The sequence below is a fragment of the Varroa destructor genome, unplaced genomic scaffold, assembly GCF_002443255.2.
Source record: "Varroa destructor unplaced genomic scaffold, Vdes_3.0 BEIS01000007.1, whole genome shotgun sequence".
Taxonomy (NCBI): domain Eukaryota; kingdom Metazoa; phylum Arthropoda; class Arachnida; order Mesostigmata; family Varroidae; genus Varroa; species Varroa destructor.
In genome coordinates, this window is record NW_019211460.1 from 18,150,306 (window position 1) to 18,177,568 (window position 27,263).

Sequence of the window (27,263 nt, forward strand, 5' to 3'; positions counted from 1 at the left end):
CAAAAGCGGATTCTTATTTAATCCACTCCAACCCCAAGCAGTGATAAACATTTACACAGTTTAACTGAGGTGATTCGATCATGAAATTAAAACGTAGTTCACCGGCACTTTTTATCCCACGTCCACCCTCAATGAAACAAGCTCACGTACACATGCCCAATCAGCACGTAACGATCGATAATGCTCGATGTACGTACATGTTCGAATCATTTGTCAGGGTAATACGGTACGTATATTCAATTGTATTGTATCATAAGCAAAGTATATTGTGCACTCTAACTGATATCCAATGCAAAACCTTGTGGACCTGCAACGTTTCACTGTTGGACAAGAGCAGGTTTGATCATAGAGTACGCCTAACTCCAAGTAGTTTATTGACTGTCTCCCTCTGTCTCAAACGATTCGCTTGCTTGCTGTCCTCTACCATCGTTGTGATACATCACCGTCAGGCCACCACCCTGTGTTGTTTATATAATTTCGACATTTCAAAGTGCATCGGTTGCAAAGAAGGATCACAGGCGTTGTTAGAGGAAGCACAAAATAGATTCGAGCGAACCACTGTGGTGGCGTTGCCTGCTTTAGGCATCCACGCTGACTCCACGTTAACACTAGAACGCTTTCATCAGGTACCACGGCGGCAGAAGGAAGGACAGTAGCTCAAGCGGTTCAGATCGATGGCACGCAGCACCGATGGTTTTCAAGAGGGGTCCGGCAAGAAACGATTTCACCTCGTCGTCCGTCGAGACCGGTTTGTTCATCGAAGCAAATAGCGCGGCTTGAATAACCGATCAAGAGTGTATCTTTAATTAGATTAAGTAAGGAATAATGGTATAGGATTTTGTGCTGAGTTTTACACTTGTTTAGAATGAACAACAGAGATTAACAATAGAATAGTGTCCGTACAAAAGATATCTTCTTATAGCGGTATTATGTTATGGTATTATGTAACTTCGTTACGAAGATTTAAATGGGCTTTCTCTAGTATCAGCTTATCTGTATTCCAGCATAAAGTCGATTTTGTCATCGGACTATATGTAAAAAGGAGGTTTTTGACTGCCATCATCACATGGCATCTACCGCTGATCGATGATCATAACTATTTAGTTCGACAGCTTATCGTATGACCCTGTTTTAACCCCACGATGTCGAGCGTTTACCGAAATCGTTAAACAGGAACCCTAGGCGAAATTTTTAAGGCTGTCATAAAGCCTCCCCAGACCAAATATAAACTGATTTAGTTTCTTGTTAGTATACCTTTCCGAGGGTTACTTAGTGTATCATTTTACAAACAATTCAGGCCGGATAAATTGTAGTAGTAAACTGCATAGTAAAATCTATGCGACAACTCAAACGGAAGGAAACAAGTTTCGGATGTCACGAGATTGCAGTATATTCATTTAGCACGAGCCTCAAGGTGTAAGCGAGATTACCTATCGTAGATTGCCTTTTTGTCTACTTGCAGAACTTCTATTGATACCCATTCGATTTGCTCCTCAATTGGATAATTATTTGGATAATCTACAACCCGCCTCGTAAGTGAACACGGTAATAGGCCACCAAGACGAACTGTAACTAATCTAACGTATCTTAGGCACTCAAAGGGACCTGGCCTATATTTACTTGCGGCTCGTACCCCGTGCGCATGTTTACACACTTTGTAGATTACACTTAGTAGGTGGTGGCAGGCTCATTGTAGATTGTTCTTATGTTTATAATAATAGAACCGTTCGTTATTGTCAGCCCTTGGCGAACACATCGGTGCTGTCCTCGAAACAGTGTCTCACTGTTCACCGGCAACGAAAGAAGCCTTAGTCTGCGCACTTTAGAGGAAAACTTCTCGCGGTTTTCTCGAAGCCAACTTAATGACGGGCCACAGAAGATCAAGAAAAACTCTTTCGAACCAGTCCGACCGACTTGCTATTGAAGCAGCTGGCCAAAAGCAGGCCATTGGATAGACAACGATTAGCTATTGTAAACCTAAAGGATAGATGACGAAACTATAGGTGTCCGCGTTGCTCAAAAGTCGAGGACTGTCAGGCGCACGTCGTCAAAAGAAGGAACTGGCGTGCGTTGTGTTATTTTAGAAGAGCGACAGATGAGGGTTGGTCAAGGACCGCTAAAGCCCCTAGTCCCTATGATACCTTATGAAGGGCAGTAGGTCATCATTGAACTATTAGAGAAGTGTACCAAACGTGTAGTAGGAAAGCTGCCCGTCGGGTCTGTGGTGAAGGGCAGAACGACAGTCCTCACTGCACCCCTCAACGCTACTCCTGCAAAACTGCCTTGGCTCGCAGGAGAGGCTGGCCTCTCATCTGTCGCCAAAGTACAAATGACTGTTGGCCACCTTCAAAGCGACCAGAGCCACACTATGCTGGGCAGAACGGGGCCAGGACCAGCTTGAACCAGAGTCCCAGTTCAGCCGGGTAACTACAGCGACTGCTGGTTGTGCAGACTTTTGAAAACTTTTTTCCATTCCTCGGCCATCTGTGAGTACCTGCACCAGGCCGTAAGAAGCTATAAGTATGGCTGTTTTACTAATACTCCGGTTGCAGCAGAACCGTACAACCATGCCCACGGGTGAAACTAGACAAGAAGATTTGATCTACGTGTGAGCAAAAGTTTGACTTCTGCGAGCCCTGTCTCAGCAGGAACTGAAAGGAAAAAAGTCGTGCACACGTCGGAAGTGGATTCGCAGACTGAAGCAGCGGCTTGACGCAACGATGCTTCGAAAGTGGGCTACTCTTTACATAGGTATTGATGTATTGGAAAAAACTGGTAGACGGAGCGGCGATAAAAATTAAAGACGCTGGTGAAAATATTAGCGCCCGTAGGCGAAGAACATGTAGCTATAACGCCTAGAGTAATGTGAAGAGATTAATGGAAGGTTAAATAAATATAGGTGTGAAGAATTGTACAGTAGAAAGCCGGTGCACCGTCTTCTACTATTTGTAAGTGACTGTGGTTCATTGCTTTAAAGTTGAATACCCTTGTAGGATAGCAGATAGCGGTAAGAATGCACCTCGTTTGTAGCTTCAGCCTAGCTTGATCGAAACGAAAATGTCTCTTTATAATGTTTGTATATTATTATAGAAAGGCGGTATTTTATGTATCCAGGCCCGTCTGTAATGTTTTTACGGTGAATTACATATTTATACTTTTTTTTTTTTCCTATTTATATTATTATTCTGTACTATTGAGATAAGTAGCGTTTTGATCGATTAACATGCTGCAAAATGATTCGAGTAAGCTTTCCAAGCATTCGTGAATCAGAATGGGATGCATTTTAGTTTATTTAATTCTAGAAAAAAATAACTATAACTTGTTATATATTTGGTACTAGAAAATAACTAAATAGGGAATAAGCCAAACGGTCCATTGTCACCGAATATAGGATACATAACCTAAATATGACGCTCCTTAATACAAGACAGGACATCTATAGTACTGCCTAAACGACCGTATCACTGTCTATTTCTCTCAGACAGAATAATAAATGAGAAGAAACTAAATTAATATAAACTTATCCGCGGATAAAATCAGGATAGATTTTTGCGCTTATAGCATTTGACCACGTAAGGCTCGCCCAACGGATTGACGTCGTGTCATCCTGCTAGGAACAGGATTATGCAAATGAGATATTGCTCCACATTCATATATCTAGCATCAAGTGAAGTTCCTTACCGATGGCCTCGTTGTGAAAAACTACTGCGGTCTCTTGGCCACGTTCGTATTCTGTATCGGCTCGTTATGGGCATCTGGCACGAAGCAACCGATAGCAGACAATCTGCAGTACTCGCTGTTTTGGTCCTGCAGTATCTCCGGCACTAAAGGATGCCTTTACCAGTTATGGTCTTGTTAGTCAGTTAGTCTATGTTGACAGGGTTACTGCGGCGATACAGAGATTTTTTGAAATCGAACGGCTTAAACAGGCCAAAAAGTGCCTCTGCTTTCGTTGTATGCACACACAGCATGCCCAGCTATAGCGGAGTCGTAACACGAAAAAGCTACAATGCAACGACATCCATTGGAAATTCGTCGAATATACTATAGACAGGAATCGTGGTCATGCGTAGCCGTATATCCGAAATATATATCAGAAATAGCCGTATACCAGCGACAATAATCTGCCGAGTGGACGACGATATGAAAAGTAACGAAAACGCGAGATGTTGAGAGAAAAAAATACGTGAATTCGAATTCGTAAGTTTCTTAACTTTACGACGTCTATCGTTGATCAAAGCCAGTGACAATTCGAACAACGACGGACGAGCACTGCACAAACAGTCAAGCAATGGGAAATCAAATATAGATTTGTTAGAATGAAATTTTTTTTTAGAATGTTCTTTTATTATACCTGCAGTGTCGCTTCACTGGTTTCATGGCCCGTTAGCTAGTTGTTGAGCAGGGTTAACATGGTTTCTTTATGTGCGCCACTGTAGATTTTGACAATATGAAATGATATTAGTTTCGTTAGGTAGACCGGCTATATGTATTCGGCCGACCGATTTTGTATAGGACACATTTTTCGTGTGTAAATTAGGAGACAGGGTAAAAGAAGAAGGTATGTTTTTCCTTACGCTATTTCTATGGCAGCGTCTACATATGTATGTACGTATGTGTATAATATATAGCTTATTGCAAATAAATTGTGGCAGGCTTTCTGTTTATCCTAGCAGACTTCGTTTATCAGCTATATTTGGTACTCGAAAACGCCAGTTTTTTTTGGACGAAACCGCAAACTATCTTCTCCTCACTACGGCGCAGGCAGGAGGTTTCCCACAATGTTTCATGTTAGACAAGCACTCCTCTAAGGTAAGAAAATCCGTTACTTGCTTATCTGAAATCGACGATTAAGGTTGAGCGCGTCTGCTAAATAGGTAGGTGAAAGTTTGTACATGCCATAATAGAAAATCAGGAGTAACTTCGCATCTACTTTTTTATAAGGAAATTACGAATTGTTCACGGAGATTCCAGGTACAAGTTGTATGCGCCAACCAAAAAGATTTGATCGGCGTCATCGAAATGTGTCGTTTAGAATGATAGCGGAAGCCTTCAGGCAAGCACACGAGCACGAAGCAGAACGAGAATCAAACTACAGGCAATTAGGACGGGTCTGGCTGGCTGAAATAAGTACTTACGGCCGCCTTGCAGCCCAGGTCTAAGTCTATATACTAAATATATTTAGTGACCTTGTCAACTCGTTACACACTACCGATACTAAGGCTTTCAAAAGCGGCATAAGCGCGTTATGATTTAAAGTTGCGAATGGTTTAAGCCCCAAATTGGGAAAATCTCAAAATAAATGGCAGCTGCTTTAATTAAATGCGCCTGCAGGGATGTTTCCGTAGTCGTATGTAAAAATGTTTTAGCCCAATGTCTGTTTATATATAAAAGCTAAGCGATTTTGCGCCAGGTCATCGCGACCATTTTACATCACTTTGACGCAAATCAATATTGGATCTGCTGTGACCCTCTAAGCTGCCTACAGTTAAACGGTTTTCTTTTTAAGAAAAGAAATCAATGCACTGACGCATTTAGCTGAGGCCAAATGGCACGTGGACACTTCGTATAAAATCGGACTCAACCGAAGGCTGAACTTAGTTCCGCTGAAACTATTACTGGTTAATACGTCCCCCTCCTCACACTTCACCTTCTGCAACCTCATTGAACAGTACTATGGTTAAATAAGTGCCTCGATGCCTACGGATCAATTGACCGTGGCCGCCTCACTATAATTAAAGTATTCTATGTAACTAAAGTCCCCGTGATAGCCCAGTGGGTAAGGTATTCACCCTAATATTAGGGATACGTTGCATTCTAGGTTCTAACGCGGGCATAGCATACCTCGTTTCGTGCTTGGGGGCAGCCGTGGCGATACCGTACGTAAAACTCGTCACGTGGAGAGACGTACCTCATCTATAAATGCTTGAAAGTCTCTATTTGTTAAAGAAAATCTACTTATATCACAGAATTCATTGAATTGTTTACTAATGTATTCAAGCAAAAATTTCTAAAATTTAAAACTAGATAACTAAAACAGCCGCAAAAACTGCTGCAGATTTATTATGATACGAATAAAGTTATTTTTGCTTTACGAAATAAGAAATTTTTGCTACATCATCTAGTACATTTAGCTAGCTAAGTGGACGAAGCAAAAAAGTACAGGATACAGAATTTTATCATTGTCACTTTTCTCACCCATTTTAACAGGAACCTTACAACCTCGCTGACAACCTTTCCGACAACACACGACTGAGCTGAGCCAGCCAGCCAGCCAGCCAGCCACCTAAAATTGTGCTGCAAACTAAAATACCTTAGCTACAAATTATTTAGGAAGCTATACGTACAATTGTTAGGAAACGCTAAATCCAGACCGAACAATTTGCTTCCTTATAGCAATTATCGGCGCGAAATCATACAACATACTTTTGCATCATATATGGCCATTAAACATAGATCCAAATGGCTGTTTTCCAGCACGGAGCAAAAAAACACGTACTCACGCCGAGATTCAAATTTAAACCATAAGACCGTAAGTACAATCGGAAAATACGTTATTAGCGCACAATGATGACGACGAGAACTTTGAAGTTAGGCACGTTGTTGAAAACGAACGTGTGTCGTTAACAATATAAGTTACTGGCTGGTGTCGAACAATTTCTGCTATTAGCTTGGTTCACTCAAGCAAATCGATTGATGGCCATTACGCTTTCGATTAACGGTGTTCAAGAACATCGCGCGTATTTTGCCCCCTTTTCTGCTTCGACAAACAACATCTTATACTCTTCGTTGTTATGTTAATTGAACTTCATAGGAAAATAATTTCGAGGCAGTGTTTCTCACGTGGGTTTGTTTGTATCGCCTGTGCGGTTTTTTCTTTACTTGTTACTTTAGTTGTGACATTTTCTTCAATGTCCGACGGCGCTAACAGGTTTTTGCTCTAGACCTGGCTGCCGATTTGAGATAAGCTCAACGACTCAATAATAACGCACAATTACCATTTGGCATCCTATTGACGCATATTGCCTTTGGAGAATTGGTGTTATGATATTGTATGTAAGTAAGATAACACATTTATTGCGTGAATTTCTCGTGTCTGCATTTCCTTCCTTAGTGTTAAGGCAAGCACCAGCGCCAGATATAAACCAAATTGAAGCCACGTAGTATTCAAGCGTAAATAAGTTTCCAGGACACAGTTTAGCTGTATGCACACGCACTCTCGTACGTAAGGCAGCAGGCTTATACGTGTTATAGCAGCGACGAATGACGCTATAGGAACGCGCATGGAAATTATTACGTTCATTATACGCATTGCATACGTGCATCAGTTCATGCACGTGTGATTACATAGCTACGCAATCGTGCAATAATTATAATAATGCTGCATCTCGAGCTCTTACAGCGTTGCACAGACGAACGGTCCCATCGCAGAGGCTTTGGGCCGTCGCCCGCGGTCCCGTCAATAAAAGTTCCTCTGCCGCTTCGGCTATTCAGCTTAAACACATCTATATATTTTATCCAATTATAAGATCAGACAGAGCGATCCATTCTGTTAGGTGGATAAAGTCAAACTACTGGTGATATAAACTGAGTATACCCGCAAAAAGCTCACGTTTAATTAGGAGTGTAACACATTATAATTTGTATGCTTAATCATACTTGGTGGACGTGTGAAGCTATGCTTTGTTTAGAAAAAGGCATCTGCACTTTAGGGGCAGGCGAATGTGCGAGACTTCACGAGCGATGCACGTCTGTAAGTGGACGGCAATGCTGTCCTTTTTATTGCTCCGTGAACCTTTTTGAGAGGGGGAAAAGAGATTACGTTCTAAGAAGGAACAAACTCTTATAATTACACTTATTTCTAAGAAAGATCGTACGTACCTTACGGCCCGTGTACCAGTTTTAGAGCACCCAGCTTTCGATCCGTCGCACTAATCCCATGTATACGTACATAAGATGCGTATCGCTTTACATTAGTTACCAGTGTAAGCTCCTAATACAATTTGTTCGAAATAACAAAAAAAAAGCGAACACGATTTAGCAATTTTCCAAAGGAAAATAGCCACCAATCGTCTGAACGCCTGAAAATTGCCCTTTGTTAATGGATCGCGCTAGAGGCTATGCGAACCTATTAGCCGGCAGCGTGACACAATATCCGTGTCGTGGCAACTTCCACGTCGACTTTGTGGGGCGGAAAGTAAATCAGTACTTGCACCATCTTCACAGTGTACTTGATTGCAGTCTATCTAATGAACAATCGAGCCAACGAATATATTAGCTATCCTCTAACTATTTCCGAAGCTAGCAATTCACTAGTGATGCGCAAAAGGCGGACGGCAAGGTACGGTCGAAGAATGGAGTCTCGTGGCCCTCTATATATAAAAAATTAGCGAACTTTCTTTCCGTGCTCATTGGGGAGATTTTACTGAAAACAAAAAAATGCTAATGACAATATTGCTATGCGATAATGGCTCCGTAATGGAAGCATGCACTATCAGAACTAAAAACTTACCTTCTTACTAGATATATCTTCTCTCTCTCAGCAAAAAAAATAAAACAGAAATAGAATCTTATGACTGTTAAAGAACTATGGAAACCATGGGCAGCGTATGCTGCCGACTGGAGCAGACGCGACTGGTGTTCAGCGGTCGACGTACAAAATGCCCACGAGGCACTTGAAGACGCCTCTAAGCGTCCCTATTTCGACAGCAGGCATTGTGTATGATGTAAAGCAGAGTGCTGAATAGCCCGTATGTTTGGGTATATGTGTTATTATTGATTCTAAAGCAGCAGTAACATGAGTCCATCAATAATATTAGCTTACAGTTTTTCCCATACAGGTGTTATAGGGTAACTAAGCTAATTGAAGAAATTTTTCGAAGCAATTAAAAGACGGCAATGTCGAAAACCGGCTACAAGAGACCTTTTCGTCTCATCTTGATCAAGTTTTAACTTTATGTTAACAATATAATCTGTATGGGCCGTAAGCATTGAAATGAAACAGTTTGCCCTGGTGCGCTGCGCAGGTGACACAGGCTAGTTGTGTTTCTATGGATTAACCTTACCTATGGATTAATGGTGGAACCTTTGACCAAACAAGCGTGATGAAAAATGGGGCATTTGAAAATCATCAAGGATCCATTCGAATCTACTCCTAGCACGTTAACACGTTTCCCACAAATGTCCAGGTGACAAAAAGTTCATTGGCCATTTTTCATTGCCGGCTAGAGCTTGTATAACTGCACGCGACTATATTTCTTCGAAGATTTCCAAAAATGCTTTTGTTTGGCTATGCAGAAGCGGATATGTATAGGGATCGGCATACGTCCATATGATATGGATAGATGGGGACAACTGCGCTCTCATTGGCTCAGATCGACATTGCCCTACAGTGCAGAACATTCTTGACCAAAATCGCGACCGTCATTTGGCAATTCGATGGTTGGTACTTGACGCGTCCATCGGAATTATAGGTCCTGAAAAGAAGGCTGCATGTCAATGCGCTGATCACAGACGTTGCGATGAAGATGCCCAGACATTACGCTCGGGTAAATAGTCACCGATTGTTGTCTAGGTAATATGCATGTTTAAGTAGCTGATTATGATAATGGTGATCATTTTTTCAGTGGGTAACGTTGTAAACAAGATGGTGTGCATCTTTAGAAGCGTTTACGTTTCGAACCATAGCGCCGAGCAATAATAATGACCACTTTGACCCGTAACTAGGCTCAGTAGGAGCAAACAAGAGAGGCCGCAGTGGTGAACAAGGCTTAATACGCGTGACGTTGAAGACTGTGTCCAATATAAGGCTCATAGAGACGTGCTTGGTCTGATGAGACGCTTATATTAAATATCATAAGGCGGCTCGCTTCGTGTACTACACACATAGTCAATATTCTGGGAGTTCTCATAAATTCGCTTTGGAACGTAACAGGCATTGTTCCGCCTCCAATTCAGCCACTGACGGTCGTTTTCATGTAAAGCCCCTCTGCAACGCCTTATTTCGTTGGCTTTCCTTGCTTTAAGTATAATACCATATTCAATGAGAATTTCTAAAAGATGTGTATCATAAAGTATTATCGTTGTACCAAAAACGTAGCGGCAGAGAACGCAAGAAGGCCGTTCTCCACTATGTAAAGGAAGTTACCACAATGAAAGTCAAAACTTATGCAGACAGACTAAAAAGTGTTCCTGACCCCAGTCGACCATGACTGTACTTTCTACACGAAATCAAGAATATACAAATTATACGTGTGTACCTTTAACGCGGTACCTTGTACAGTTAAGCCTCTGGCCGAAGGAGACAGGGGATCGCTGTTCTAAGATTTGCCATCGATACATACTATACAACCTGAGTGAATAAAAGTACATACTGTAAAATACTAACGGAGTCTGCCCACCCACTTTTTGCTGTGTGATCAATCCTTATGCTGTTTTTAATTGATCACGTATTTCGGAAACAACGGGTTCAACTGCATTATTATGGACATGAGTAACATGGTCATTTTGTCACATCCTTACGTATATTTATAAACAGCAACTGGCCTTCAAGTAAGCCAACGAGATCAGACCAAATAGCCGTTGCTATCGAAGGATTTCACTTAAATAAATTTCTATAAAGAGGGCAGTTGTGCGCGGATGTATTGGAGAGACAGTGTTGTCGTATGGTATATGAGAAAATCAGTACCAATAACGAACATCGCCTCGGTATCCTGCATCTCTCAGCGTTATAAATAATAAAAGGTAATAGCTTCGAGCGTTACTAAGTTGTCTATCCCGTGAAATAATGAGCACGTTTAAGTATAGTGATAAAACGGTAGTAATAAAAATCATCATCTGTTTTATTTTTTTGCGTAGAAGTAATTATCAGCATACGTATTGCCGTCTACGTTTCACTTGGAGGTCTATTTTTACTATGTGACGAGCAGACTACTGACAGATTTTGGAGAGAAGAGTTTAATAGCATATTGATATGAACGTGGATAAGCAATCATCATGCTTCCATTCGAGCTTACCTGGAAGAAAGATTCTTCCGTCGACGGTATTGCGCCGGCCGAACGATTGTGACTATTATAAATGCCTGATTCCGTTCTCAAGGTCGTCGAAGTACAACAACCGATAGGACGCGGATTACTCGAGAATGACTCAATCTTGAGATACGAACCATAATTGTATGTAAATTAGAGTTTGTGCTATTTCTTTTTTTATCTATGTATGCACTCATTACCTACAGAATGTCTGATCTCCTTAATGGAGTTCGCAGTGCAATTGCAGAATATGGCTGCAGAGATAACATTTGTTGTTCATCGTCGGCGTCTACTCTGGGCCTGTTTTCCCTGAATTACCATTATGCAGCAGTACACCTTGTGTAACGCCAACACTCGCAATCTGAAGTCACCGACTGGTCCTCGGAATCAATCTTATAGAAAAGTAGGCATGGAGTTTCTAATTGGTGATCGAAGCTCCTTCTTTACCTTAAACATAATGATCGCCCCGTCCACAGCGAAATCGATATATAAAAAAAAACTAGAATTTACATTAAAACGTAAAAGCGGGTATCTTTCGAACGAATGGGCACTTTTTATTACTAAAGACTGACACCAAAAGTTCGAGCCACGAAAAAACCACAGGGAAAAATAATTCAACTATAGCCTTAACCTTTGTCTCCGTTCAAATACAACGAGCGAACGGTATGAAAGTACGTGCCGCCACACCTTCATGGCTATCCATAACGTTAACGACAACACTGCCTAAATCGTTGATCATTCCCTTACAAAATGCGTTCATTCGCATGACCTACTGCAGCCATAAAATTGAACGCAGGATTTTGACAATAGCCTTGGCGCCCTTGTCGCTTTCCTTACGCCATCCTGGCTACCTTGACAGCGCCAAAAACGAGCGGTTACTGCGTGGTAGGTACTAGCCACGATGAAGGCATTTTATCAGTGACCAGCACAAAATCCGTACATCCTTTGTCTGATAAAGGGCCAACTGCGTCCTGCTCCTGGTAGATTCCTGTTAAATAAGAGCTAACGACAGTTCAGCTTTCAGACGCATTGCGAATATTCAACGGCAGCAAGGAAATTAAGCGGGAACGACGATCCAGCCGAAATCAAGTCCCAGAAATAGAATAACTGCTATTTAATGTCGTCAAGCGATGACTATTTCAATCGGTTAACACGTGAAGGTGCCATACAATTTTCAGTGAGATTCTCCTATACAACTAAAGGCCAATTAACACAAACGAAAATAGCTTTCGTCCTCATCATTTGGTGCCGTATTGTAAGGTGACAGTTATGATGGTTATTCCCAGCCTTTATGGCTATCATTTCACTAACCCATGTCAGCGAAATCCATAAGTGGTGCTATTTTTTTTTCATTTTGATTTTACATGTGCACATGTTTGCCCCATGTCACATGAAGGGAGCTTAAATTTTTGATGATTTTGATTAATGTACGTCTTCTACTATTCTCGTTGCCCTTGAGAATTTTCCTAATCATTTTGGTAAAATTCATAGTGTAAACACTTGAAAAATTGGCTAGAAGTACCGTGCTAATCAGACTGTCCCAAAAAAACCCAATTCTACATTTCATGGGCCTTTTTGCAGAAAAACAAAATAGCTAACCGAGCTTTGAAGTCCTCACTTTGAGAATTTTGCCGTATCGAAAATACCAAAATAACTTGCGGTTTTATTATTATTCTATAATATGCTAATAAAGTAAGCTAAATAATTAAAAATATTTTATATATTGGTCATACTGTTATATATTACAGCGTAAGAGTTTTACAAACGATGTGAGCGCTCAAAAGATCATCACTCCTTAATCATCTCGCCTGGCAAGCAACATTGCTAATATAAACTTTTAACAAAGTTTTGTCGTCCAAAGATGGTGTTTCTTCACCCTTCTATCGACGTGTGTCTCTTATGTGGAACGTAGAACAAGGATTCGGACTACGGCGAAGACCAGCCGTTGGGTAGCACTAGTAGTAAATGCTATAAATGCTCTCGCTCGTAAAATAGGAAGGGAATTCCGCTAGCCTTTACGGCATCTTAAGTCTTCGCATCGGAAACGGCCACAGCCGAGTACCCGTTCCTCAACGCCGATAATACTATTCGCGTACAGTGTCTGTGTATACAGGGACTGTTATTAGGCCTTGTTACAGCAGTCCAACCGACCAAATGCGGAATAGAACGTTGCGGAGATGGAGGTTAGTCTTTTACGCCAATAGATGTTTTATGATGAAGCCTTTACCAACCTGAAATAAAGCATTGAATTGAACAGGTTCAGGAGTCTTAAAGACATTTGGCAAGAAATTAATGACGCGGCTACAGTTGCGACAGCTTCCGACGAGCGCTGGAGTGTCGCCTACCCGAAACTATAAAAGCACTAAGAGTTCGCTCAAGAATAGTTATATAGAACCAAAAGTGCCCCTAGCTATGGTATATTGTATGTAGGCATTCAGCTGGTCAAAGCAACCTTTATTAGCAATCCATATTGTGCTAGCGTATGCCTCATGACTCCACGAATAGAACAGGCGTTTGTTTTGAGAAAACTCAGTATTGCTCATTCTGGGTAATTAATATGGACTTAGGATGAACATTGACGACCATTCATGTTCATGGAAAAGTAGCTTTTTTATGCATTAAGAGAAGATAGCGGTGACGATATATTATAGCACTATAATGATGAGTTCGTAGTATCTTTGCAGCTTATTCTCCAGGTGGTTCCTGAGAATATACACAATTTAATGGATCCATGCAATGATTCCTGACATCTCAGCTCGGCCACAACTGATTGTACCGGTTACATTCTCTATTTCGTCAAGGTAGATCCGTTTTCGCTTATCGAATGGATTCCTTTTTCACGTACTTGAATTTGTTCCCTACGGTATATTCCTATCACAAATGATACAATATTGATTACTGCTAGTATCTGCAATATTACCACACGTTTGTGTTCTTCCATTGCGCTATGCACATTCATTGTTAACTATTATACGAGCAGCCAAAAGGGAAGTCGTCGTTGCTTCATTGATTCGTTGCGGCACAAAGGACGTCAGTACTGCCATGATACGGCCTCGGCCGTTCTGCCTTTCCATCTTTCTATTATAAGGGGCCCAACGAGTAGATATGACAGGAGACCTCCTCATTAGCGGTGGAGTTCGAGGTTGAAGGCAGCTATTGCATGGTGTCTGCCTCCTGAAGTTGCATTGACAACCTCAGGAAAAAGATTGAAGGGGAACCAGATCGGGCCGCTACATGCATTGTAGTAAGTCCAAGGTAACGTTCGACGAGAGCTATTCGGAACCTGACGCTACTGAGTTGTCATCGTTAGCGAAGTCCGCTAGTACCGCTGTATACTGGAAAGCAGGGGGGAAAGAATCCCCCCAACAACGCTCCATTACCTAGATACGAAGTTAGATGAGCTAGTATGCTCAGCGTAGAAGTGTAGTGGTTTGAGGATATACGTGTTTTGGGCAGGTTGACTGCATTCATAGATGTGGAGAAATATGTGGAAGACGGGAGAGCGTTGAAGGTTCTTGTGGTCGGAGAGTGGGGGGTGTGTTGCGTGGGGCATTCATTCAACAGACAGAGTGTCTACCACGAATGTCTGTATCTCCCCGTAGACGTGGCTACGACGCCGTTGTCATTCAAGACGAGTGTGTCCGCAAGATGGCAATATGAGAAAAGCAGGAAATTGCTTGTTTGCTTGGCTGGCTGTTTTGTATAAAGCTGGCGTAAGGATCTCACGGCCTGCTACTTCCATCCTTTAGTAGATCTAGAAAATATCCTACTCTGCAATGAAAGGTCTTGCGGTAATTAGAATACTCATAAAGGTTATTGATAAATATATAACCCAAGTAAATATATGAATAGTAAAAAAAAAACGATAAATCACAAGCTGCATCAGTACTTGAATAACTGTGGAATTGTATCTCAGCAAAAACTAGAAAATGTTTATTATGAATAATTCTCTACATGATCCAAATTGCTTTTGAACACGCTCGAATCCATCTGCTATTCATTTTCTAGTAGCTCTCTAGGATCACTCGCGGCCTCTAGCACATTTACTTCATAATACAGCGAAGCGCATAGCCCCTCAGTAATTACAGGGACCCGCGCTTCGACCGAAATAAACAGAGCCATAAAGAAATAACGCAGTTGATGCCTTTAGGCTATAACGCATCATTTTTATATATGTTCACTCATCCCAAAAAACCGCAGTGAGCGAGTTTCAGCTTCCTCCAAGGACAATTTGTCTATTTGTGACTATGGCTCCTGCTACCTATAAGGATATCCCTTTACGGATTAGTCCTGCCATCTTTAAGCGCTTAGCTTGGCGGCAGGTGCTTTTAATCAGACAATTGCATTAGGAGTCCGTAAGTAGACAACGTGATAGTCAGGGTCTTCACGACTTTGTCTGAAACCCCTCCTTCAATACGAGTATCACTATACACAGTCAATTCTGCTCCTTAATAAAATAGGACATATATGAAAATTAGGCCCATTGAAAGATCCCAGATGGCGCAGTTTTTATGGTGTTTCTATTCGCTCGTCCTTTCTATTGGGCCTTCAGAAATAAATGAAGATTTGCTTTCAGTCGACTAGCTCAGGGTGCTGGGGAATACGTCTGATTCAAGGCAATACGTTGCAGTGATACATTCATTTTGGCGCGTGCGACCTGATAAAGTCTGATCGGTCGCTTTGTTGATAACGGATTGGACAACACTAGGAAAGCCACTGCATTAGATATCTTTGCTACCACGACGTTGGCGTTTCAGATTCTTCAACCAAGAACAATTGAGGTCTGTCTCAGAAGAGTATCATTTCTCCTACTTATGCATCTATTATAACCACCATTCGTTGCGGCCACAATTGGACGTGAAAAAAATTTACTAGTCTTAGTCAAAATGTTTCTTTAGTCCGTTATAAACGTTTTTAACAGTAATCATGATAAGCTACACTGATAATGCATAAACTCGCTGCAGTATCGCATAAATACGCTATATACAAAGTGATTAAACGTAATCAAAGTTTAAGCTTATAGCAAGCCAAATATGTAAAATGTTAAAACGGTTAAAATATCCAAAAAAGTACCTAGTCTAAAACCTATTGAGGCTCGTTTTTAACCTTTTTTTTAGATGCATGAAAACTGGCAATCCATATGCACAATCGCTTTCGGGCAAAAACGAAGTTTCCAATTTTGGTGGTAGGTTCGTCCAGCCCAAAGAGATTAGCTAACACGCCATTCTCGCTCAAATCCCGAAAACGATACATTGTTTTCTGCCATGATGAGTTTGTTGTTTTATTTTAGAAAAAAAGAAACACGTACCCATTAGTATCGAAAATGACGTATAAACACATGCCCGTCATGTCAAACAGCCCGCCAAAGGTTGTCCCCATTTAAGCACCACACTTTGCATATATATATATTTTCGTGGTAAGTTGCGAAATATCTTTTATGTATTTACTATTAATAGCAACACATGTTGCCACTACTCAAAACAGATTATGCACACATATGTGACGAGATGTATATATTGCCATATTACTGCGTCCTTATGGGTTTTCGCGTAAGGTACCTACTCCGTTTTCAAATTGGTCACTTTCTGTAGAATCTAGCGGCTGCACCTAGCTCACGTAAGCTAGATTTAAGGGAAGACCTATTATGCATTGTGCGCTGTCCTCAAGGAAGGAGGATGGCAAGCTCGGGAGCAAGAGCAGCAGAAGTAAAACAAGTTGCAACAAATAATACTATTTCTCTGCCTAATCTTGATGGTCAGTCACCCAGTCACTAATTCATCTTGCGATATAAGCCCGACTTTCACGACTTTAATTTCCTCTTCACCGATCTCTTTTTGCGTTGTCAAAAGCTTCTTGGTCTCCTTGCGCTAGTCTTCAATGCATCTTGCAGGGTCGCCGCTATTGTCCACGATGCCACATTTGTTTCGAGGTCGCTTGACGATCTGTTCGTCTTTTTCTATTCCCGTCGTTCCTTTCCAAGCTATTTCTCCAATCATTCCTCCAATTGTGGTCCGTCCCGCAGCTTTCCGTAATCGTTTGCTCGGCTGTGGTCCCTTATTGATGTTCCTTGTCAGTGTTATCCGAGCGCGCCTCCATCGCCGGCTATGTGTCGTTGAGTTACCGCTGGTGCATGGTCACCACCGTAGGATTAGCGTTAACAACTGCAGTGACAGTGGTCGTATCGTAATTGAATTACGGGATAGTTGTTGACCCAGATGGGGAAATGTGTGGCCAAACGATGAGTTCTAGTAGTAACAATAGTCGTTGGCTCTCGTCTCGCACCCAAGCAGCAAACAGCCATCACAGGCTAAGGCCCACGCCATAGATCTCTGGGTAAGAAACAAAGAGACACCACTTATCTTCCAGTTGACCGACCAACATGCACCGGCTATCGCCTTGTGTAGTTCGCCATGTTTTTGGTTCTGGCCTATGGTCTTGTTTATCTCTAATGCATAACGGTTGATGGTTTCCTCCTTGAGTCAAGAAAGAAGGTCAGACATTTGTACCCTCGTTTTCTTCTTCTCTCTTTCTCATTCTTCCTTTTTGTTTCTCTTTTCTCTATCACACTCGAACAAGCAATTCAAAAATTGCCTAGCAATGTTTAATACTATCCAACCTGCATTCATGAGCAACCGCAAATACCACCTTGGAAGTTCACTGCTGTTCGTTGTGGAAGATTTATATACCCGACGCAAGCTCATTCTCCGATCCAGTCTGTCGAAGTGTTCAGCAGAGACACGGCGATGAATCATCGATCTGTTTGCTAGAAGTTGATAGTGGCTAAACCACTATAGAGAGCTAACACTCGGATAGAGAGAGGACAGTTCAAGACCCGTTGGTGACCAGTGGAGGCCGAAGATCCTTCTTCAGCTCGTAGCCTGTTGTCATATATCGGTTTGGTAGATTTGATTACGGCGAATAAAACACTTATTTTCGATCTTCACTTGGTTTCTATTTTCTTTGATGATCATGAGCTATTTGATTATGCTGTCAAATGGTATTTTTAGCTCCGTGGGATGAAATAGTGCCCTTGGCAATAGCTATGGCAGCCGTGTATGATGGCTCATATAAACGACCAGGACGAATGTATGTATATGCCTGTATTAGGATCAAATCAAATCAAATCGAACCTATTGCCGCTACGAAACTGTGGAGCAAAAAAAACACATCCATAGGGTTCCGACTCAGAACCTCAGTGTTCTAGTAGAATTTCAATGAACTTTTTAATCTTGATTCAGCTTGAAGCTGGGTGGAAAAAAATTAATATGTAATTGGTGGAAATTCCTTGTTGAAAAACAGATTTCTAACTTGGGCTTTACTATCCGACGCCCTATGCTCAATTTATGTAAAACGAAGGAATTTGTTACTAAAGAGAGGTAGAACGCTATCCAGTGATAAGGATTTTTGCACAACAAAAAAAGAGTCGGGTTTACTCAGATGGTGTACATATCTATGGCACTTGTAATGAGGAGCCAGACTTTTGATAAAGGGTAAAGGTCAATTTTTGAATCTTGTACACTAAAGTTCAACATTTTCTAGTGCAACCTATTTAGCATGAGCTCAATTCGCAGAAGTGTCTGCGTATCCGATAGCAGCATCTAGCAATTAATTATACAGAGTGCGTTGCGTATTACGCGGAGGCTATCTGAGATTTCTATTCTGGTGTTTCTCTTATATCAACAATTTTTGACAACCCATTACCTTGCGGACTAGAATTTTATATCGACAATCACCTATTTGAACTCAAGTTAGACGCCAGCACATTCTAGTCGCGCCCCGTCTTCTACTGTATTTAATGCATGAACATAAATACGAAATTCCCGTACTTTATTCTCAATCATTTGCTGACTTACGGCGGCATTCGCTCGCAGCACAAATGCGACAGGCCTAGTCAATCACCAACAGCATCCCGGCGCTACTCTTTTTTTTGGTTTTCATTGATGTCCATTACATTTATTGTGACACTATAGTCTTGCTAGCTCACTGATGTCCGTTCGTCATGAATTCTGGGTTAATATATTTATAAGTGCCCACAAGGCTGTCGTTCCCAAAACACTATCCGGTTCTGGGGTTGTTTCAACCGCGTTAGAACGGCTTGGTTGTGGCACTTTAGCGGCCATAACAGCCGCTGTACTGGTTGTTATTAGAATAGAATCGCACCGGCTGAGCGCGCGGCTCCCTTGTCCCTCATCGCTTCAAGGAGAGAGTGTTTTAATTACAGTTGTGAGTTGTTATTTCCGCTGTTACCGGCTGACTGGCAGAAACAACAGTGAGAGAAATGTGTGCACCTATGTCATTTCGACCCGAGCTCTTTCCTCGCCTCTAAGTACGTTGTCCTGCCGCTGTGTTCCCCATTATGATTAGTCAATGGCCATAGCCTTTGTGGCTACGGAGCACATGTGGCGGGGCTGCTCTGCCCGGTCTCAGATACAACGTCGTTAGATAGGAAAGCTCGCTGGACAAGACTAGGATTTAGGGGGGTAAGCGACTTCAGCATCCGTACACGGCCTACCTAGGTACAATGGAACAGAGAGGGGAGGTGCCGGTGCATTTATGTACTGCCGTGTAATGCGTTTAAATCGCTCACAACAGTAAGTCCGGATCTGTACGGCAGAGCAAGCCTTCTCGCTGCATTCGTTCGGTCTATGCAAGGAGTAACTAGCTGGATGTGTTTCTCACTTCATTGGACTACGACCATTCATAGAACATGGTGTGCTTTCAAAGCTACTCGCTGGCACAACTGAGCCGGTCAGTTTAAATCCGCTGTCTAGGAGTTTCAACATGTAACAAGAATCTTTCAATACAGCTGTGGCCTTTTGTGCAGTTCAAAGAGGTGATTAAGGCAATGGTCAGATTTGAGCGGCAATCTTAATGGAAATACGTGGGCGGACAACAAGAACACAAGCGTATATGCAACAGTGGGGCCCTTAGCGGTCCTGTACAGAGGCACGAACCTGCTGCTCTTACTGTTGCTGCTCCTATCTTCAGCCTTTAACATCATGCATCAACTACCACGACTGATGCCGGTGATGGTTTTGGCCACACAAAGGTGGTCGTAGCGGCTGTGGCGAATAAATGAGCGTCAGAGTGTGGCTCACGTACCGTGCGTATATCACGCAACGTATCCTTAACCACATATCTTAATAGTATTAATAGCGTGGCTTTTATAATGGTGCGCAGTCCGCTTTTGGAGGGATATGGAAAAAATGTGCCCCATCTTTGACTGCCAAACTTTATCGGGCATGTATATTGCATAGACGCTTAATAATGTTACTGGGAAGAACTGGATTGTTTGCGGCAATAGGTTCCTAAGTTCGTAGATTTTGGTAGTTGTGATTTGATCTGATAGAGATTACATCCTTTTCCACGTCTTACAGAAAGATAGAGGGTCATCCACTATTATCACAATGATGCTTATCATTCTAATCATACAAAGCGTTTATAAAAGGCGCGCAGTCCTCTTGGATTGATTTTCTTCTTCCCTGCTGATTCCATACGTTACAATATAATTCTACTGATTCTTTCACGGACCTTGTCAAAAACAAATAAAGACTACTTTATCGCTGCAGTAAAGCTTCTACTCCTACCTCTATAACCTCGCTTATATGGTAAAAATCGCCCTTTACTAACCCTTGTTTCGTCCACCTGCCTTTCTTCGCCAGCGAGACCCTTTTTTATTCTGTTACTTCGCTCCATATTTCCTACCACACAGAACCATAGTCGCACATGTGCTATTCGCAACGTCTAGTACACGAGATTTTCCTTCGTAGTATTTTTGGCTACCCTTTTTTTCGACGGTTTCTCTCAGTTCTTCCTTTACTCTTCGGTACGGCTCTTGGCAACCGTGGTGACGGTGGTAGCACTACTGTATTAACGCCTCAGTCGTGTCCGCCCCAGCCCGTTGTGCTGTGTCATTGTCGAGGCCACTGGCTTTGCGGTAAAGCTGCGATGACAGGAAACGGAAACGTTAAAGGAAGCGCACATGGAGAAGACGTTTTTCTTCTTGGCACGAACGAAGCAACCGGGAGGACCGAGTTGTAGAATGACGACATAAAGGGAACGAACCAAGCGACGAGCAAAACTAGCAGCAGCAACAGCAGAAGGCCGCATTAGTGTTACAAGCAGGAAGAATCCTACTAGAGGAATGGAGATACCACGAAGAATATAGTGATAAAGAGAAAAAAACAAGTAAAAAGGAGGAGAGAGAAGCTGGTATGAGCGGAGGTCGGGAAGGTAGACCGATGCGATTGTTGTGTCCTTGTTCTGCCATTGCTGCTTCTACTGCCACTACTGTTGTTGTTGCTGCAGGTAATTGAATTCGGACCTGAATTTCGCACCCCTGAATTCCCGGGTGTCGACGAATCTCTTACCTGTCCTGCTAACACTATCACCCTGCAGACCCAGAGAGCAGCAAGCATCCAGCGGCAAACTAGGCGCCATCTTACCGTAGTCTGGACTGTATCTGTGTGAAGTTCAGCATCATAGCAAAGGATAGCGAAACGTAGACCATTGTCGACTACAGCGTTTACATCGTCCCCAAGTCTCAGTTGCATTCTCATCCATCACGTTACCGCACGTCAGCGCCCCATTCTAGGACGCTAGGTGGCTGACTGACTGACCGGTTAAGTTCGGCCTTCTGCAGCACTCAACCTCCCCACCTGCAACACACTTGCCAGTTCGCTGCGTTGAGCCAATGACGAGCACTAGTCCTGACCGAGGACGCCTGAGATACGACGTCTTTGCCGCCCTGCTTTCCCGCGTTATCTATGTCTTTTCTTCGCTTTGTTCTTTCTGGCTTCCCTCCTTTAATGTCCTGATGTCCCTACTCATACCGAGAACACTCTTCGTCGATTTTCTCGTACCCCCAGAAAACTCCCCAGCCGAACCATATCTGAACTTCAGCAGACGGGCTTCATTTTTCTACCTTTTTTTTTTTGTTTTTGGGGTTCGTTGCAGTTCCACGAAAACTGGTAGACGGTAACAGCTGTGTAGATGAATATGTATGTTACAGCTGGCTGGCACAACGAATGTCCCTGTAAGGTGCATGTATAAGCGCGGAATGCATAGCGTGTTAGGTAATAACGCTTTGCTATGATCACAGACAGTAATCATAGCCTAATATTGATAATGTTGCTGAAGAAGCGGAGTGTAGTATGAAGTTTATGATCCTTAGATCCGTCGCACATGTTCTGAAGAAGGCAGGAGAGACAAAAATATTCAATGAGGTAGCTTATATAGGATTAGCAAAAGTCCCTTATTATTATAGTGCATTTATTTCTACGGCGAAGAAGCTAGGTGTACGATTTATGGTAAAGACGGGCACCCGACAGGGCTACTGAAGTTTCAGCTCTATTGGCAGAGTTGAACGCTCTTCGTAGCAACCCTTCATATCTTTTTTTCTCAGTAAATGTCTCGGCACCGACTTTTGTTATAGAATCATTCACAAAAATATGTACGGCGTCAATTCCGCACTATTGCATGTATTATGTACGGCTTTTCAATTAAATTTATTTGTTTCATTTGCTCATCATCATAATGAGGAAGCTGGCTTTCCATCGCGCGCTTTGTCGAAGTCATCCACCTGTGCTCCTTATCATCCCATTGTAATTTGTCGTATCTTGTAATCCCTTAAATAGATTCTAAAATTTAGCAAACAACAAGTAACTAGTATTTGCACATAGACATGCTTATATGTAAAGCAAATACTCCATCGTGCACTCCTACGTGTCGCGTTCTACCACTTCTGAAGCCGACATAGATGAATCACCCGCCCTGGGATGCGTGTGTGGTAATAACATATAGAACTAGATAGCGTGTCTAGCCAACACAACACGCATCAGTTGTCTGGATAATACCGACGGCGAAACTAACGTCGTCGTGTATGTCTCATCACGAGTACCTACATGGGGTACCAGACATTTGCTGGAGGTGCCAGTAGAAACAGTCTGCGGCGTGATGAGTGTTCCCAGTGAGAGGGTCGTCGTTTGTTTTCGAAGTTAAGGGATCTAAACATCCGTAATTTTCGTATTTGCCTTTCGGATTTTGCCGCGCTTTCATCGAGCGTGCCAATAAACTGAGTGGCGCTCATCTATACATCTCACCATTGCTCTGAATTGACGTATCGCGCGATTGAGCAAGCAGCAAGTATCGTCTAGAAAAAAGTAATACATTAAGGAAAATGGCTGGTAATATCTTATACATCGTCTAAGGAAATTTCGTTTTGTGGTTGTAATACATTAAAAAAATTTTGCCAGTTAGAAAAAGATATTCCTCGCGTGTCGTTTCCACCATCTATCGCATGCTGTACGAGGTTTAAGTAGGATTTAAAAGTGTGACACTTCGGAAAATCTAAGTAAGTAAGAAAGTACCGCGAACAATATCACAGTGAAATAGCTGGCAAACGAAAACTTCTAACCCTTCAAATGCATATATAATAGCTTCAGTGTCTGCTAAACTGAGTACGCCTAAACGGAGCTGATCAGTGAACCATCCTATAACTTTATGGAGGCAGAAACATTTTGCAGCTTCTTGGCTGTTTAACGATCCCGTCCTTTCAAACAAGATAGGTCGAATTAGAAATAAAGTAATTTGTTGAAACAAAAAATAAATTTCAATATAAAGTAAGCGATCATTACGAATTACAGTACGAAAATAAGAACTGAGCAACAAGGATATATATTTAAAACGAAGTTTAAACGTATCTCTTATCAAAAAACATCATTAATCCAAAATTATTTAATGCCTTATTTTGCTATACACAAATACAAAAGAGTTACCTAGTTATTAATTTCAATTCTATTTTTTGCTTACTTGTTCGTAGTCCCAACTGTAGGCAAAACCCAAAAAGCGATTGCTAGTTCTGGGGGCTTCCATCCTTCTGCTGTCAAACATTGGGCAAACACTTCCAACAATGAGTATAATCATCCCGCGACTTAAAGCAGTGATAACCTTCATAAACTATTCAAGAAAAGGGACACTTTGAAATTCAATGTTTGCAACTATCAAAGTTGGAAAAAGTCGGATAAAGAAAGAGATGGAAAGATAGGCGCTGCAAAGGTTCCTGAGTTATCAACAAGGAATGACGTTTATGGCTCATACGCACCGGGTGAAGCTTTCTTATTAGAACGGATTGTGATAAACATTTAGTCTGAGGCTGAGTATGAAAACCAAAAGAAGTTTCTACGAAAAATATTGCCTCGTTCTCTCTGTAACGCTATAAAAACCACGAAAAGATCTTTTAAAGCTTGTTCTTGTACAAAGCTGCGAACTCCAGCGTCCAACATTCACCCAAAATATGACACAGGCCAACTTAAGATTATAGTTCATTCTATGGAGACGCAACTATCAGACACGGGCGTCAGTGTTTTGCTGGCAGTCCATAGAGGTAACAATTTTGACCTTCTGGTAGCAATCACCCTTTTATCATTTATGATACATCAGCATCATGCAGTCAGAGTTTTTTTTTCATTAGTGTTTTTTTTTACTCATTTGAATTGTGTAAAGGCAAATACAACGAAATTTCAACAATCTAGTTTAACATTTCTACAACATTTTTGCATGTCTATGGCGGTGAGTAAAACCATTTTACGCTATGCTATTATCAATATATTGGCCAACAGACAATTACTTTTAGGATTACACAATTACTCGTCCGTCTCAAACAAACATATTATTTAAAAAATAATTTCCTCTTAATAATAAAAACTGTGCACCCCTTAGTTTGATCAACCACTTTCTGCTATGCCATTCGGAAGATTTTGCTTGAAGAAACAGGGTAGTTAAATACGAAGAACCACTGTGCGTTCTGAGATAGTACGTAAACGACGGGAGAAGTGTATACGGGACACGTTTTAGTTAATATACTTAGACTTCACTGCACTTTACTGATTAGCTAATACTGTGTTCCATATTCCTGTTTTTAGTAAACACAGTGCCGGTAGCAGACGACTTTTCGGCGTCCAACAACCCAAAAATTCTCAGTTATTCAATTTCAACACATTCTATTGTGCAAGGCGATGATCCAGCCGAAGGCTTGTTTGGATACAACCTCAAAGCAGTTGACTAGCCAAACGTAACAGAACGTGTTTTGCAGAAGCATAGGATACGCCATTTGTATGAAAAGGTTATCTTTATCAAACTTCAAAACAGTTCCCAACGTTCCGGGCTGCTCAGACTCAGAATGATTAAAATGTCCAGCGTTGATTTAATCATAAGCAAACGTCTAACACGTAGTGAAACTTCTTCGAAATTTAGAAACCGGTCCCAACGCCGTTCTGAAACAACGGTGATATGAGACATGCTATAGATCTACGATTCTGCATCTCGCCAAAGCCGAAAGTCATCCATTTCATAACATACGTATAATTGGTGAACGTCTAGGGTTGCACATCACAGGGGCGTGGAAGACGTAATAGGGGAGGGGTAATTAGTACTTCAAAGCTAATTCGCTGACTCACCGCCTAGACCTCGAGCACCTTACCCGGTTCTCCCTGGTGAATTCCTTTATACTCAGCTACCATACAGAGAAGCCGCCGCCTCGGTGGCGGTGGCGCAGGAGTTGGGACAGTCGGAACTCGCTGGATTGACTGTCAGGAAAGCTTAGGTTCTTAAGGCTGAAGTTCTGTACACGACTCCCCGTGTCTGTGTCGCTGTAAGTCGAAGCGTATATATGAGAGGGCGGAAGTCGGAGAATATGGGACTGGGATAATATCTGTGAGGCGTCAGCATTTGAACGGAACTCGGTGGGCAACAAAGGGGCTGCCACATAACATGACGATAAAGATGACGCTCACGTGTTAAAACAAACCGGTATCATAATCTCAGCTGTTGAAAGGCTGTTCACGTGAGTGGGGAAAAGGATGTCGACTCCAAGGCACGTTCCTTCGCTCATTAAACGACTTAAAAAGTCGGTTACTCAACAGTTGGGACAAGAACAAATCAACAGCATCCAAACGCAAAAATAAAGGGTATTCGAGTTGTTCTTGGAGTGCTCGATGGTATATTGTACAGCTTCGATTGTAGCGAAGAGTAACTAAGTACCGAAAAGAATTGGTGAACACTGAAAACACAATAGCTATGCTTTTTGACATTTTCTACTTGTATGTATAAGATATACCTTTGTCCAAACAAAGATTTACCAATTTAATTATCTATTATTTAAAAATTTAATTATTAGTCAAGCCTAGGTTTGCCTTTGTACACAAGATTAAGCCGTGAGTCAAGTCGGGCTGTCTCGATCTAATCCGCACCAACGATATTAGGTGGTCATCGCTTTAATAGCAAGCAGCTCTGGATATGCTTTGAGAAAAATAGATCTTCTCAAAGGATCGCTCATCCGGGTAAGGTTAGGCAATAACATCGAGCCGTATTTCTATTGCTTTAACTAACTTGAAAGTAATGGTTAATTATTATAATATTTCCCACACGGTAAAGTTTGTTAGATTTGTTGTTGTAGGAGTAAAAGACATGCCGTAAGTGCTAAGCACTGGAGCTTCACAAGGGTCTGAAACGCAATTACAGGCCAGTAAGGCCATAAGCGAACATGAGGAAACGTTCATTTGAGCCGCTACGACAAATACAGATTTAATATTAAGTATTATGGATATGTGTATATGTTGTCATCGCTAGGATCGTTTGATTTTTTGCAAATATTCGGTTTCCGCAGTGCTCTTACCTCCAGTATCACCGGTATATCGGAGTAATTAGAGGGTGATATTCACTATATAAAGGTAGGGCGAAAAGATATAGACTTAAAAAGCGAGAGAAAGTCAGACCGATGCTGGAATTTAAATATAATAAAACAAGAATACTTTGGGATCTTTTCTGTATCGATATTATGTGAGCCATAATAGTTAGCAAAGGATATTGTATACCGGTCTGCCTGCATAGATAGAGCGTAAATATCCATGTAGACACGTTTTTTTCTTTGTCTTCTACGTGGTACGTTCTTCGTTTGCTGTCTGAGAAAGCATTCTTCCAGCAGCAGCAGCAGCAGCCGCCTCATCAAGCAGCGATTGTTCGAAGTCCGAATAGCTTGAGTAGCGTACGATCAGGCGGAGTGCCAGCCAACCGATCTAAATAAGCAAAATAAACACCGCCTTGCGTCCAGCAACGTATTGCAGGAGGTTGGTTGTCCCGGATTGATCATTAACGTATGCTAATTATAATCTGAATAAACGACCTATTTTACCACCCACACACAGGTTAACTCCACATTAAAGAACTATATAGGTAAAA

At 41.9% G+C, this 27,263-nt stretch overlaps 2 long non-coding RNA genes across 8 annotated transcripts; one reads left to right on the forward strand and one right to left on the reverse strand.

The window, feature by feature from the left end:
- The first annotated feature begins 292 nt into the window (after positions 1 to 292).
- LOC147754405 (uncharacterized) lies at positions 293 to 2,952 on the forward strand. Its single transcript, XR_015317472.1, has 2 exons — positions 293 to 748; positions 1,741 to 2,952. It is a non-coding gene; the product is annotated as an uncharacterized LOC147754405 (long non-coding RNA).
- Positions 2,953 to 12,974: 10,022 nt separating this feature from the next.
- On the reverse strand, positions 12,975 to 27,224 carry LOC111254150 (uncharacterized). 7 transcript variants are annotated; one of them, XR_015316866.1, is made up of 5 exons: positions 26,900 to 27,224; positions 24,740 to 25,675; positions 23,838 to 23,984; positions 22,931 to 23,178; positions 22,516 to 22,654 (listed from the first exon to the last, which is right to left on the reverse strand). It is a non-coding gene; the product is annotated as an uncharacterized LOC111254150 (long non-coding RNA). The 7 variants fall into 7 exon arrangements; XR_002674949.2 differs by lacking the exon at positions 26,900 to 27,224 and having other exon boundaries at positions 23,838 to 23,907; positions 25,507 to 25,985; XR_015316868.1 differs by lacking the exon at positions 26,900 to 27,224 and having other exon boundaries at positions 23,838 to 23,904; positions 24,740 to 25,985.
- Between the last annotated feature and the right edge of the window lie 39 nt (positions 27,225 to 27,263).